The sequence below is a fragment of the Rhinopithecus roxellana genome, chromosome 9 (genome assembly GCF_007565055.1).
Source record: "Rhinopithecus roxellana isolate Shanxi Qingling chromosome 9, ASM756505v1, whole genome shotgun sequence".
Classification (NCBI taxonomy): domain Eukaryota; kingdom Metazoa; phylum Chordata; class Mammalia; order Primates; family Cercopithecidae; genus Rhinopithecus; species Rhinopithecus roxellana.
This window is the reverse complement of record NC_044557.1, coordinates 66,373,856-66,389,485: the sequence shown is the minus strand read 5'-3', so window position 1 is coordinate 66,389,485 and position 15,630 is coordinate 66,373,856. Positions and strand designations below refer to the sequence as shown.

At 40.5% G+C, this 15,630-nt stretch overlaps 1 protein-coding gene and 1 pseudogene across 5 annotated transcripts in view; both read left to right on the top strand.

The window, feature by feature from the left end:
• The window catches only part of UBR5 (ubiquitin protein ligase E3 component n-recognin 5), a 159,659-nt gene that overhangs the window by 21,563 nt on the left and 122,466 nt on the right, over nucleotides 1–15,630 (top strand). The window lies entirely within an intron of this gene.
• LOC115899830 lies at nucleotides 1,837–1,946 on the top strand (annotated as a pseudogene).

Here is a 15,630-nt window from a genome sequence, read left to right as displayed (position 1 = left end):
TTGCTGTGGTTCGAACGCTTCTGACATATTTCCCGCCTCCCTTTTATAAGAAAATCTTTAATCCTAAGGATTGTAGAGGGAGGAAGATGGATCTTCTGTAACTTCTTGGCTGAATAAGGGTGATGATATTCCTGCCTAACTTACTAAGATTTTGCTATATTTGCAAAATATGTGTGTATGTAAATAACTTTGAACTATTTGAAAGTTGCAGTCATTGTAATACTTCATTTTTAAATACATGTGCTTGTATCTTTTAAACATGAACCTTTTCCTCTTTTTTCTATATAACCACTGTACCGTTACCACACTTTATAGGAAATTAACAAAACTTCCTTAATATCATCCAATACTCAGTGTATATTCATTTTTCTCCATCTGTCCTCAAAATGTCTGTGTATAATAGTGGGAATTTTTAAACCAGAATTCAGTCAAAGTTCACATGCTGCATTTGGTTTCATTTGAATTTTATCGTGGAGTAATTTTTACAAACATATTTGTGGTTTTTCCAAGGGCTACATGTAATCATTTGATGTTGACATTCTATATTAAAGCACAATTGTCACTTTCAGTTTAATTTTCTTTGAGACAGGGTCTTGCTTTGCTGCCCAGGATGGAGTGTAATGGCACCATCACTGTACACTGCAGCATCAACCTCCTGGGCTGAAGTGATTCTCCCACCTCGGCCTCCCAAGCAGAGATGGGGTCTCACTATGGTGCCCAGGCTGATACTAAATTCTTGGGCTCCAGGGATTCTCCTGCTTCTGCCTCCCAAAGTGTTGGGATTACAGGCGTGAGCCACCACACCCAGCTTCGATATTCGTTGTCTTTTAATTGGTCTGTGTATATGTTTGTTTGTCACTGACGTGTATGTACATTTTGTTGAATTTCTCAGCATTGCTTTCTCTAGACCTCATGAAGTCTCGTACCTTTTGCAAGATTGACAACTTCATTTTGCAGATATTTTGCATCGGACTACCTGGTATTGTCAGATTAACAGCCTGTGACTAGCAGTGGCTTAGCTTCAAAAGATGTGGAAGTGATAGGCCAGTTTGTGCACTTGTTACATTTACAGGGATGTTTGGAGACCATTTTACTAAGAGAGTAATGGTTGGTGAGGGTTTTGGGTTTGTCAACTTTTGTTTCCTTATGCAGTCTCCTGATTGCAGGGATGAGGAAATAACATTCTATCAGTATTCATTACCGGGTGTGATTTTTTTTTTTTTTTTTTTTTTTTTTGAGACGGAGTCTCGCTCTGTCGCCCAGGCTGGAGTGCAGTGGCGTGATCTCTTCTCACTGCAAGCTCCGCCTCCTGGGCTCACGCCATTCTCCTGCCTCAGCCTCCCGAGTAGCTGGGACTACAGGCGCCCGCCTCCTCGCCCGGCTAGTTTTTTGTAGTTTTTTAGTAGAAACAGGGTTTCACCGTGTTAGCCAGGATGGTCTCGATCTCCTGACCTCGTGATCTGCCCGTCTCGGCCTCCCAAAGTGCTGGGATTACAGGCTTGAGCCACCGCGCCCGGCCTGGAAGTGTAACTATTAATGAACAATTTCCAGAGAGAATTATTGAACTCGACAATTGGTTTACCATCACAGAGGCCCCCTAAAAGCATCTAGGTCCGAATCACAAGGCAAGTCAATATAAATGTGTTTATTTGACATCACTAGTATTACTCATATAGTCAGGTGATTGATTAGGTACATCGTTTAGGAAATGTGAAACGTGATGTCTTCTGAGACTTAAAGATTGAAATGTGAGTTAGTGATTAGTTCTTTACTATGAATCTGCTCAGACTCAGGGTGTATTTTCTAAGAAATAGTATTTTATAAAAACTACTCAGGAGCCTTTTGTAGTCTATCATAAGCGTGATGATTGGGTCTTCATATGCATATGTGAGATGTGCCACCCTCAAACCTTGTTATGACATCATCAGCACGTTACCCTTCTGATACAAAAAAAAGGAAAAAGAACTACTTGGCTTCATCATCCATTTAATTGGTAAGCTTTAGGACTGAATGTTTTCTATTTTCAGAGACACATCTGCCCAGAAATACTACTATTGTGTATATTCATTTAATAGTTTGCATGCCTACTGTGTATCAGGCATTGTACTGGGGACTGGGTATGTAGTGGCATTCTAAATAAACCTTAATGCCACTTCCAAAAGGAAAACTCCGAAAATATTTTGGGTGTGGGGCATTATTGTTGAAATAAATGTGTGGCTTGCCAGTATGATTAATATGAAGAAGACATATCTGTTTGCATGTAAAGTTTATTGGAAATAGGGCTTATTATTTCATAGCTGTGCCTAAGGGAGTATTTTGATACTATTTTGTGATCAGTTTTCAAGGGGTTGTTAGTCATATGTGCCATTTTTCTTGGGTATTTTGCAGTTTTTCTTACATTGAATATGTGATGAAGTTGCAGGATCTTTTGTGTGAATGTGAGAAAGATCCTGTATTTATTTTATACATATTCTTTATACATACACATATTTTGTTTCTAATCAAAAGAGGCCTTATATCTGAAAGCCTTCTTGTTACTCATAAGACAAGGATGTGTGAGACTACACAGTTTTTAAGGGTCTGCCTAGGGCTAACAGAGGGGAAGGAGTAAGAAGTTCTGAATGGGAAAGATGATAGAAATGTTAGCGAAGTGTCAAATTAAGTAGAGTCATTTTTTAGACTTTCTTGAAGCCAAGACAGAAACAGTGGCTAAAAAGTTACAAAGCTCAGTGTATCACAGGAGCTTTACTTCCTCCCTCACTCTTTTTCTCTCTCTGTTTCTCTCTCTCTCTCTCTCTCTTCCTTTCTTCCTTTCTTTCTTGTCAGAGTCTCACTCTGTTGCCGGGGCTGGAGTGCAGTGGTGTGATCTCAGCTCACTGTGACTTCTGCTTCCCAGGTTCAAGTGATTCTCATACCTCAGAGAGTAGCTGGGATTACAGTTGCGTGCTACCACACCTGGCTAATTTTTGTATTTTTAGTAGAGATGGGGTTTCGAGTTTTACCATGTTGCCCAGACTGATCTTGAACTCGTGGGCTCAAGTGATCCATCTGCTTCGGCCTCCCAAAGTGCTGGGATTACTGGCATGAGCTACCTCCCCTGACCAGGAACTTTTTCTTAATCATGGTTTGACATAAGTGTTGGAGAATCTTTTACATTAGAGATATTTTGAAAACCTAATGGGCTGTGAGTTTTATAATCGATACAGAAGTTTTCTTTATGTGATTACGTGGAACACTGGTAGAAACTGACATTATAGTAAATTATTGTTTTGTGGAGGTCTCCCTATGGATATTGAAGAATGTAAGTTTCTGGGCTAGAATTATATAATATTTAGAGGCTGATTAGGTAAATCATGAGGTTTGCACATTTTAATGTTATTTTAATGCAATGTTATTTTTAGCATTGTTACTATGCACGAAGCACTGTGTTTTCCAAACATTGTTTTATTTCACATCCTGACACTGTTCTTGGGGAAGAAATTTGAGTTGAAGGAGATAGTGTGGTTCTTTTGCTGTACAGCCGCGTAGTGGTGGGTCTCTGAGCACAGGTCTTTTTATTGTTTTTTTTGAGACACAGTCTCACTCTGTCACCCAGGCTGGAGCGCAGTGGTGCGATCTTGGCTCACTGCAACCTCTGCCTCCCGGGTTCAAGCATTTCTTCTGCCTCAGCCTCCAGAGTAGCTGGAACTACAGGAGCCCTCCACCACACCCGACTGATTTTTGTATTTTTAGTAGAGATAGGATTTCACCATATTGGCCAGGCTGTTCTCGAACTCCTGACCTTGTGATCTGCCTGCCTCGGCCACCCAGAGTGCTGGGATTACAGGCATGAACCACCATGCCCGGCCCATATGAACTAAAGTTTTAAATATTTGTAGATAAAAACAAAATGTCATAGTAAAAGACTGTGCTCCAGCCTTTAAAAACAGTACATTGGCCGGGCGCGGTGGCGCAAGCCTGTAATCTTAGCACTTTGGGAGGCCGAGACGGGCAGATCACGAGGTCAGGAGATCGAGACCATCCTGGCTAACACGGTGAAACCCCGTCTCTACTAAAAAAATACAAAAAAAAAAAAAAAACTAGCCAGGTGAGGTGGCGGGCACCTGTAGTCCCAGCTACTCCGGAGGCGGAGGCAGGAGAATGACGTGAACCCAGGAAGCGGAGCTTGCAGTGAGCAGAGATCCGGCCACTGCACTCCAGCCTGGGAGATAGAGTGAGACTCCGTCTCAAAACAAAAACAAAAACAACAGTACATTAACTGTTAGCTTTTGTCTACATGAATTTTTTAAAAAAACTATTAAAATTTTAATCTGTTGGCAGAGGACAGGGTCATTATCGCGTATATTTTCTTCCCTTTTGCGTGGGGTTTCATAGAGGAGAGGACACCATGTATAAAGTGACAGTCTCCGTGCTCATTTTCTTTTTTTGAGACGGAGTCTTGCTCTGGTGCCCTGGCTGGAGTGCAGTGCTGTGATCGACTGACAGAAACCTCTGCCTCCTGGGTTCAAGCGATTTTCCCGCCTCAGTCTCCCAGGTAGTTAGGATTACAGGCGTGCATCACCACACCCAGCTAATTTTTATATTTTTAGTAGAGATGGGGTTTCCACCAGCCTGGCCATGTTGACCAGGCTGGTCTCAAACTCCTGACCTCAGGTGATCCACCCGCCTTGGCCTCCCGGAGTGTAAGGATTACAGGCGTGAGTCACTGCACCTGGCCTCCATGTGAATGTTGAAACAGGGACTATGGTTCATGTTTGAAGTCAGTGTGCCAGTACCTATTTATGAAGCTCTTGCTTCTCCATCCTTATATGCTAGGGTATGATATGGCGGGCTATGCACATCATGTTATAATCATTATATCATTACCATAGTAACACTGAATTGTTTCTATTTTTTATGTGTTTGGGTGAGAAAGTTTGTGAACAGTTGGTCTCTGGTTTTGTATAATATTCTAATATCTTTAGTCAATCCACACAGTACCTCCTTTGTACTAAATGCCTGGATGTGCAAAAAGTTACAGGCCTTATCCTTAAGGGTAAGCTTACTGTATAGTTCGGAAAATAGAAATGTAAAAGGTAGAATAGCAGTATCAGAGAGACAATTCAAAGCAATAAATGATTAAATGCAAAATTGAATGGGATTAGCTGGGTGCAGTAGCTTGTTCCTATAGTCCTAGCTACTGGGGAAGGCTGAAGTGGAAGGATCACTGGAACCCAGGAGTTTGAGAGTTTGAGGCTGTAGTGCTGTCTCAAAAAAGAAATAGAGTCGAGAAATTCTGGAAGAGGTCAAAAGAGGAAGTGCTTACTGGACCATGGTACCTTAATGATACTTGTTGTTGGTATTTTGATAGGTCACTTGGGTGGGATAGAGATAACTATAAATGTAATTGGGGAAGTTGAGATAACCAGGAATTTGATAGATTCCATGCTTTATATTATTTTTACAGTAAATATGAGATACAGAACAATTTATACATGAACTTCAGTTATGTCCAGGTATTGAGTTAGTTATGAGATCTATTTTGAATGTCTTTCAAGAGTGCTTATTTTTTAATGGGATGTAATGATAGATATTTGGGTTTACCTGTGATCTCTTCATCCAAAGTGGTACTGATGATAAGAAGTAGCAGTTGTAATAACAGCATTTCTGCATCCCCAAATTCCTTTTTACCAGTCCCATTTAAGTTTTTCTTTCAGTCGGAAATGGTGACGGAAGAAACAGCAGGAGCAGCTAACATTTTGTACTAGGTTCTGTACTAAGCATATTGTGTGCTGTAATAATACCCTGTTGATGCAAATGTCTAAGTAACCCTTGCCATCATTCAAATGAATTTCTGTTTCAAATTATTTTTTGGTATGTGTTGAGCGACTCAGTAACCCTTTGTTGGTGTTTCAGATGAAAGCTCTTGATTTAGTTTAAAGGTCAGGCCTTTAGGTCTTGATTGTGGTGGTTAGAGTTTTTCTTGCTTGTCTGGTCAAGCCAATAACTCAAACTAGTAAGACAGTTTAGAGAAGTAAGATCAAGGCCCTTTTAGACTTGCTGGTTTTAGGTGGAACTTGGAACTCCTTTGTAGCTCAGCAGAGTTCTTTTGGTTTTTAAAGAGACTTGTCCCTAAATTTGTCTGTGTGTGTGTTTTATTTTGGTCTTTGCTCTGTTCCTCGCTCTTCTTCACCCCAAGCTCCTGTCTTCCATCTGCTCTATGGCTGTTTACCCATCTCTTCCACCCTTGACTGAAGCATTGTGGGTATTATATTATCTTGCCTTCTGTCTTACATGGTGCTGTCCTTCCTTTTAGAGCATCTTGGGGCTTCTCAGTGGCTTCATGGAGCCTAGGAACCCTGTAACAATGTGTTGTCTACCTCTACTTATTGATGTATGCAATTCAGATTTTTCTTTTTTGAGAAAAGGTCTTGCTCTGTCACTCAGGGTGGAGTGCAGTGGCACAATCATGGCTCACTGCAGCCTCAACCTCCAAGGCTCAAAAGTGATACTCTGACGTCAGCCTCCCAAGTAGCTGTGACTATAGGCGTGTACCACCATGCACAGCTAATTTTTAAGTTTTTTGTAGAGACGGGGTCTCACTGTGTTGCCCACATTGGTGTCAAACTCATGGACTCTGTGTTCCTCCCTCCTTGACCTCCCTAAGTGCTGGGATTACAGGCATAAGCCATCGTGCCCAGCCACAGTTCAGATTTTTAGGGCACTCCTGAGGATTTCTGTTAATGTATACTAGCCTTTAAAATATTGAAAGATGATTAAAATTGCTCGTATACATTTTAAACGCAAATAGTACCTTTAATGTTTGAGGAAAAGATGAGAATCATTGCTGTAAAGTTGGTTGGACTAGTGAGTCTATGTACAGTACTTCATCCAAAAAGGCAGGATTGATTTTTGTTTTGTTTTTTTCACTTAACTGTTTCAGTGGCATTTTAAGGAATTTTGGATCCATTTTGATTGTTTAAAAAGTTCTGTGTCATTTTCAGAAAGGCTTGTCCCTACTCTGGTTTTGGTATGCCATTTTTTTGGTTTATTAAGATGAAACCAGATTTTTTTGGCTGTACATTGTGTTGGCTAGATATATGATTTCTGGTTGGGAACAATTTTTCCTCAAAATTTTGAAGGCATTGCATCACTGTTTCATAGCTTCCAGTAACCCTTTTGAGGAGTTGAGTGCTGTTTTGATTCTGCTTGATATCCCCCAACCCTGTGCCTTAAGACCTCATGCCCTGAGATATTTTAGGGTCTTCCTTTAGTCCCTTGGTTGAGAAATTTCACACTGATGTACCTTGATGTAGGTCCTCTCCTTATTCATTGTATTTTGGGTCCAAATACTTCATGGGTCCCTTTATTCAGGAAATTTTCTTGTTATTTCTTTAATACTTTTCTCTCCCCATCCATGTTACCATTTTTGTCTTTTTGGAATTCCTGGTGGTTGGATGTGTGACACCTTCATAGCTACTGTGATTTTCTTACCTTTTCTTCCCTGTTTTCCATCAGACCAACTTCTTAAAAAAATATTCTGTTAAATATATATATTTTTCTTTTTGGGCTGGTTTCCCCAAAGAGGAATCCTGTCAGGTAAGAGAGTGGCTGTAAGCATTCTGGGATGGGGGCTGATTACTGATTTTAACAGACAGCTTTCACTTTTTCTTCTGGTCTCTGACACCCCTTCTCCCTCCCACACCGATTCTGGGTGTGTTCCCAGGCTATTATTACTCTGGTTGAATTTTGCTACGTAGGAAATGTTTGGCCTCTGGAAGGGAAGCAGTCTCCTGTGTAGAGGGTGGGGAGCTAGGGGTTTAACTGCTCCTTATGCTAATTTCCAACAGTTCCTGTTTTGCATTATCTTCAGGCTTTAGAGGAATGTGATGCCTCCAATTCCTAAAAATTGACCTGTTCATTTTCGGCTTCCTCCTACCATGTAGGGTTTAGGTTTAAAAGTTTTGTCGTGAACTCATTGACCGCTTGTCTGTCGGCTTTCCAGCTTCCAAAATTGGTTGAATGCACTAGCCTCCTGTTTCTCTTTGTCCTTATAACTTTAGAATTCATTTGTTTTTCAAAATTTGTCATCTTAGTGGAATTGCAGGAGGTATTTAAGATATACATACATTTAACTAGAAGTTACATGCATGAAAATTATTCCTGTTTTCTCTAAATATACAACTTCTCCATACCGTGTGTGTGTTTTAATGTGATTCTCTCTTTAGCACACACTTTTCTCATAATCTCTGCTCTTGTATCTGTGTTTCTTGACCGTGGTCTGTTGTTTGCTCTCAAGGAGAGGCTTGAAGCCTGCTATTGGCTTTGCAGTAACTCTGCATTTTCCTCCTGAAAATGAGTATCCCAGGATATGCACATTTAATAACTAACTTATCAAAGTGCACTCAAGCCTCACTCAAGATTTAATTTTGTGAGGCTTCTGTGGATCTTCAGGCTTTAAAAAAATTATTCTGAAGTCACTGTAATCAGGGTTTGTGTTTTCTTTGTGTGTGTGTGTGTGTGTGTGTGTGTGTGTGTGTGTCTCCCTCTACCCTTGTGTTATATTTCTTTTTTGAAATGTTTTTCTACTTACTTTGCTTTTACAAGTAGATTATAAACTACTTGAGATGTGTGAATTTGAATCAGTGGTTCTCAGCTTTCCTTTTTTCCTGAAGTTTAGGCTTCTTGAAGGGTAGGTTACACTGGATTCTGTAACTGTGGCCCACTATTAAGGGTGGTATTCCCGTGTATGTAGAGAAGCTCCTTCCACAGGTGATTCTGTTGGTCTCCTCTCCTTGACCTCGTCCCCTGCTGTATTTTATAGTTCATTTTATTTCTTGTGAAACCTTATACTGGGGGCGTTCAGGAAGTATTTGTTAATTGAATTGGACCTGTGGCAGGTTGTGGCATGATGGCAAGGATAGAGGGAAGGTTTTCTTACATGCCTTCTTTCCCACTTTTCCTCTTAACTGAGTAATTACAGGTAAATCACTTAACCTCTGTAGTCACTCGTTTTCTCAACTGTAAAACAAGGAGACTATTATACCAGAGACTCACTATTAAATGGAAATATCTGTATGTTTCTTTTCCCTGAGATCAAAAAAGTTAAGAAATATTGAATTGTACAATTCTCTGCTGTGGTGCCATTTTCTAAGAAAATCTTCACAGTCCATGATTAGTGAGAAAAAGGTTTTGTTTTAATTTGCTCTTTTTTCTTTTTTGACTTTTTAAAATTTAAAAACCATCTTTTCTTAAATGTTAGTAATATTAGTTGTTCTTTTCTGAATCTCATTTGGAAAAATAAAAAGTTGATAAAATTATATTTGTTCTTATAATTTGAAGGAAGTTTTACTTATCTGTTAAATTCAGAAGTCAGAGATAAGTGCTTTATGCCTTTAAAAAAAATCTGTGACTCCTCACTTTGGGGAGCGGGTTTCTGTATATTTGTTAAAGAAAGGTTGTTAATGTTCTTTGTCAGTGTTTCTGCCTTTACTAATATTTTGTCTGCTTGAACTGTCAGTATCTGAAAGAAGTGGATATGGCTTGGCTGTGTCCCCACCCAAATCTCATCTTGAATTGTGATCCCCATAATCCCCACATGTCAAGGGAGGGACCTGATGGGAGGTGATTGGATCATGGGGGTGGTTCCCCCATGCTGTTCTCATGATAGTGAGTTCTCATGAGATCTAATGGTTTGGTTTGTTTGTTTGAGACAAGGTCCTGCTCTGTCACCCCGGTAGAGTGGTGCAGGGGTGGGGTTTCGGCTTACTGCAAACTCTGCCTCCTGGGCTCAAGAGATTCTCATGCCTGAACCTTTCCAGTAGCTGGGATTACAGGTGCACACCACCACGCGTGGCTGATTTTTGTATTTTTCATAGAAACGGGGTTTTACCATGTTGACCAGGCTGGTCTTGAACTCCTGGCCTCAAGTGATCCACCTTCCTCGACCTCCCAAAGTGCTGGGATTACAGGCATGAGCCACCATGCCCAGTCGAGAGCTGATTGGTTTATAATTCAGTTTTCCCTGTTCTCGTTTGGTTTGTAATTCAGTTTTCCCTGTTCTCATTTGCTTTCTCTCTCTCTAGCTGCAATGGAAGACGTGTCTGTTCCCCTTCTGCCATAATTGTAAGTTTCCTGAGGCTTCCCCAGCCATGCAGAACTATGAGTCAATAAAACCTCTTTTCTTTATAAATTACCCAGCCTTGGGTATGTCTTTATAGCAGTGTGAAAACAGACTAATACAGAAGTATATGTTAACTTTCTCTGCTGAGCGTGATGGCGCTTGCCTGTAGTCCCGGCTACTCGGGAGTCTGAGGTGGAAGGATCATTTAAGATCAGCCTGGGCAATATCATAGGGAGATCCCACGTCCAAAAAAAAAAAAAAAAAGGCGTGTTAAATTTTTCATTAGAGTTGACAACTTCTCAAATGGCCAGTTTTTGTTATATACATTGTTGAGGCTGTGGTATTAGAAACTTTCAGATTCATGAACATTATTCAATGTTCTTTGTAGTTTGTTCCTTTTATTATCATATAATCTCTGTCCCTATTAATGCTGTCTTTTTCGCTACTGATACCTGACTTTTTTTCCCTTAATCTTTGACTTGTAATATGTGAGATTAATCTATTTGAATAAGTAGACTTATTTCTGCTCTCTGAATTTCATATTTTTTGATCCGTTTACTTTGCTGCTGCTGCTGTTGTTTTTTTTGTGTGTCTAGCTTTGTTGTCCAGGCTGGAGTGGCATGATCTCGGCTCCCTGCAGCCTCTGCCTCCCAGGTTCAAGTGATTCTTCTGCGTCAGTCTCCCGAGTAGCTGGGATTACAGGCATGTACGACCACGTGTGGCTAATATTTGTATTTTTAGGATGGGCGGGGTTTCACCATGTTGGTCAGGCTGGTCTCGAACTCCTGACCTCAAGCTGACCACCATGTTGGTCAGGCTGACCTCGAACTCCTTGGCCTCCCAAAGTGCTGGGATTACAGGCATGAGGCACCACGCCCAGCCTCTTTGCTGTTTTTTTCCTCTTCTGTTAGATGGTTAGTTTTCTGCATTCCTTTTTTTTCCCTCCCTCTTGATTCGAAAGTTATAGACTGTATTTCCATTATTTTAATGGTTACTATTAAAAGTTTCAGTTATATAGTGTTCTACTAAAAATGTGGGCCTAACTGGCTTCTAGGATGAACCCAGCTCTGGCACCCAGTCTCTTTTACTCTATTTTTCTTGTGTGGAGATACTCATCTTGTATTTCATCTCAGCTTTGTCTTTTGGTTTTCTCTTTTTTACAGTTGCCTTTCATAGCTACATATATAGGGTAGGAGAAGTTTTCCTGAGGGTAAACTCAGTGCATCATCCGTACTTCAGCCATTCTTTCACTCTACTGATTTGCATATCTGCACATAATATTCAGTAAATACTTGTTAAGAAGTGTTTCGTACATTGTTTTCCTTTTTGTTTTAGTTTTACTCACTTTTTCCAGCTTTTGATGGAAAAGAGAGAAAGTGGAGATAACAGGACCAACCACATCTGTAGAATGGTTTTTACACAGACTGTCTACAATCCGGGTTGGTGAAGTGGTCAGGGTAAGAAGGAAGTATAGAGAATTTAGTCTGGGACAAAGTTTCTGTATGGTCCAAGTGTGAATTGACACTTATTATTATGACAATATTATGACAGTGTTATTTATTGATAATATTCTAATAAGACTGCCTCCATTTTGTTAGGTTTGTTTTCTGTTTTTATACACACTGAAGTATTAAACAGATGCCAGTTATTTTTGTGGGAAACAGGAGGACTGCACTGCTGTGTTGTAGCTATGATGATGGCGACTGCGTTTTACAAACATTTGTGTTCTCCTAACAGAGTGATTAATTACTAGGACAGGTTTGAGATGGTGGCAGTTACAAAGAGCATCTGGCTGGAGATGAGTTTAGTGTTTGCATATACCCCTACTCACTCCTCCACCATCTTCCCCTTTCAGACACCCGAAGAGAGGAGGTAGCTGATTATACCAACAAACTTGTTATGCCTTGAGATGTATCTCTGTGACTAGTAAGTGATTTCCAGGCATTTTTTAAAAAAGCACGGCAAAAAAGGCAGCAGTATTGGGGAAGATAATTAGGGACTGGAAGGTAGGCAGCTCTTCTTCATAGTCTTTCCCAAGATTAGCTCTCTTACTGTCATATCCATGCACTATCTAAAAGACCCACTTGTCCCTCCTGCACCCACCCCGCCCTGTATCTACTGAGAGAAGATGAGAGTGGACACTGAGATGGGGTGAGATGTTACTTGGTCAGTAATGTTAGTCTGTAAACTAAAATATTAGTCTGTAAACTAAGTCTGTAAACTAAAATATTTGTCTGGAACTGCTTGTTGAGTCTGTTGAGTCAGTGTACATTGAGCTATTAGGTTGGTGCAAAAGTAATTGCGGTTCTTGCATTTTTTTTTTTTTTCCCCTTTTTTGAGACCGAGTTTCACTCTTGTCACCCAGGCTAGAGTGCAGTGGCACGATCTCGGCTCACTGCAACCTCCACCTCCTGGGTTCAAGTGATTTTCCTGCCTCAGCCTCCTAGGTAGCTGGAATTATGGGCGTGCGCCACCACGCCTAGCTGATTTTTGTATTTTTAGTAGAGACTGGATTTTACCATGTTGGCCAGGCTGGTCTGGAACTTCTGACCTCAAGTGATCCACCTGCCTTGACGTCCCAAAGTGGTGGGATTACAGGTGTGAGCTACTGCGCCTGACCTGGTTCTTGCAATTTTAATGGCAAACTGCAATTAATTTTGTACCAACTTAATATTTATTGTAAGACAAAGAACTGGAAGCATTTTCTGGTAGATCCTTGAAGACTAAAACCAAGCCTTTATTATGGTAGTTGTGATACCACACAGAGAGGAATCATTTGTGTTAATTCGTGCTCAATAGTGACAAAACACAATGATAGAGTCCTTAAATTTGGCTGTGGCAGGTTTTTAAATTTTGATGACATTTGTTGGACTCCTTTGGTTTAGATAGCTGAAGGGAGGGTTTCTAGATTAGAGACCCATTAGAGTGCATTGAAGTAGGTGCAGACTTCAAAGAGCCATTTAATATAGCTTTTAGACCCATTCTGATTATGCAGATCTGTAGGTTTTCAGTAAAAAATGAGGTTGTCAAGTGGTTTGATTGTACAGCTCACTTGATTAGTCCGGCTTAATGGGAATAAAGATGCCCAGCAGGGTCTGCTTATATTGGAGAAGGAAAAACAATACTGAAATCTATTGCTGTCTCCTAAAACAAGGTACTTTTGAATCATAAAGATCTTTCATTTTCCCACTTAAAGGAATAAAAATACCTACTGCCGTATTATTTTGATTGAAAATATTTATTTGGGCTGTAGGTATTTTACCTATTTTTTTTTTTTTGGTGAGATAGAGTCTCGCTTTGTTGTCCCGGCTGAAGTGCAGTTGCGAGATCTCTGCTCACTACAACTTCCGTCTCCTGGGTTCAAGCGATTTTCCTGCCTTAGCCCCCTGAGTAGCTGGGACTATAGGTGCGCCCCACAATGCCCGGCTAATTTTTGTATTTTTAATAGAGATAGGGTTTCACCATGTTGGCCAGGATGGTCTTGATCTCCTGACCTCGTGATCCACCTGCCTCAGCCTCCCAAAGTGCTGGGATTACAGGCGTGAGCCACCATGCCTGGCCAGTATTTTACATTTTTTAACAATATGATTTTAGGCACAGTGGATTATTATGCTCTTTAAAAAATCCTTTCTGTTGATAAGGAAATTGGGAAACCATTTTTAGATGAGGAGAAAAGGCAGGAAAAGCAGATTGTCACTGTTGAGTTCTACCTTTTGGAGGAGGTTTCTATATTCTAGATATACTCTTTTAGGTTCTGGGGTAGAGATGACTAAGACTTGCTCTACTTTAGGAACCTTAGCTCTCAAACCAGTGTCCTCTGGTTCCCCAAGATCTTAATAGCGAGTGTTCCATGTTCAGCTTCAATTTGGGAAGCATAAGATTAAGCATAAACAGGCCTTTTCATTGTAGGGCTTATTGGAGGCTTAATGGAGGTGTATGAATTGTGAATTTCTAAGAGGGGGCTGTCCTAAGCAACAGTCTCCAAACTGGAAATAGTATGCTTATTTACTGCCTCCCTAAACGGACCCCTACTTTTGTGAATATTTTAATCCTTTTGTGTATTTATGGTGTTTTAGAGTGAGTCGCGAGTTCCAAACCCAGTTGAGCCATCAGAATTACTGTGGATGTGTAGACATTTTTTAAAAACATTTTTAAGTTGGTAATATGTTCATGTGGTCTAAAAGTAAAAAATAGTACCTGTAATCCCAGCCCTTTGGGAGGCCTAGGTGGGCGGATCATGAGGTCAGGAATTTGAGACCAGCCTGGCCGACATAGTGAAACCGTGTCTCTATTAAAAATGCAAAAAAATTAGCCAGGTGTGGTGGCGGGTACTGTAATCCCAGCTACTCAGGAGGCTGAGGTAGGAGAATTGCTTGAACCTGGGAGGCGGAGGTTGCAGTGAGCCAAGATCATGCCATTGCACTCCAGCCTGGGCAACAGTGCGAGACACCGTCTCAAAAAATTAAAAGTAAGTAAGTAAGTAAATAAATAAATAAATAATTGTAGATTGGCATACAGTGAAAAGCCTCCATTCCTCTTCTGTTTCCTGGCCTTCTACTTCCCTTCCTCATAGGTGATTAGTATTATTCCTTCCAGAGATATTTCATGCATGTACCAATATTTATTTAGCCAGAATATAAATTATTGAGCCTTGTATTTAGAGATTTCTGAGTTAGTAGGTTTAAATGGGGCCTAAGAATATGTCTTTTTAATTGTTCCCTGGGGATTTCAATGATCCGTATTTAGGCACTCTTATTTTAGAGGGTACACATTACTTTTGCATGTGATGTTACCTATTTCTCAAAACAACTTTGTGAAACAGATACATTTTTGACAGAAGTGGGAACATGAGAGCAAGATATGTTAAATGATGTATCCAAGGTTACACAGTGTCAGAGCTAGGAGTCAAAACCCAGGGCTTTTGACCACTAATTTTGCCTTTTCGTGAAAGCTACAATGTTGTTGATTGCCCAAACCAAAGAAACAATTTAATGTGTATGTTTATACCCAATTATTCCTATTCTGGTAAGCATTAGATTTTAGAATATTTTATTGTGTTACTTGCCTATTGGAAGACCTCCAGTGATTGGACTTTCTGTAATTTTCATATAAGGCACTTCACCAGTTAGATTCCTGTTACCATTGTAAGGCGCTTAGGCAGTCAGGCTCTGCACTATAATAGGCTTTTATCTGTAATTTTGCTTCCTGATGAGTTCTCCTTCCCCCTTGCTATTGCTTCCAGTTTCCATTTGGTCCCTGCAGCACATTTCCTTAACACCAACCCAGATATAAACCACAGAGGAGGGAGAGGGAGAGGAGAAAGAAGATTGTCGTCTTAGGCGAGAGGACTGGGAGAGTATCCCACGACTATAAAGTACTGAGTGACTTTCCTGTTTATCTGGTAAACTCTTTCTGGGGCTAATTCTTAGAGTTTCAAAAATTCCTTGCCGGGCGCAGTGGCTCACGCCTGTAATCCCAGCACTTTGGGAGGCCGAGGTGGGTGGATCACCTGAGGTCGGGAGTTCGAG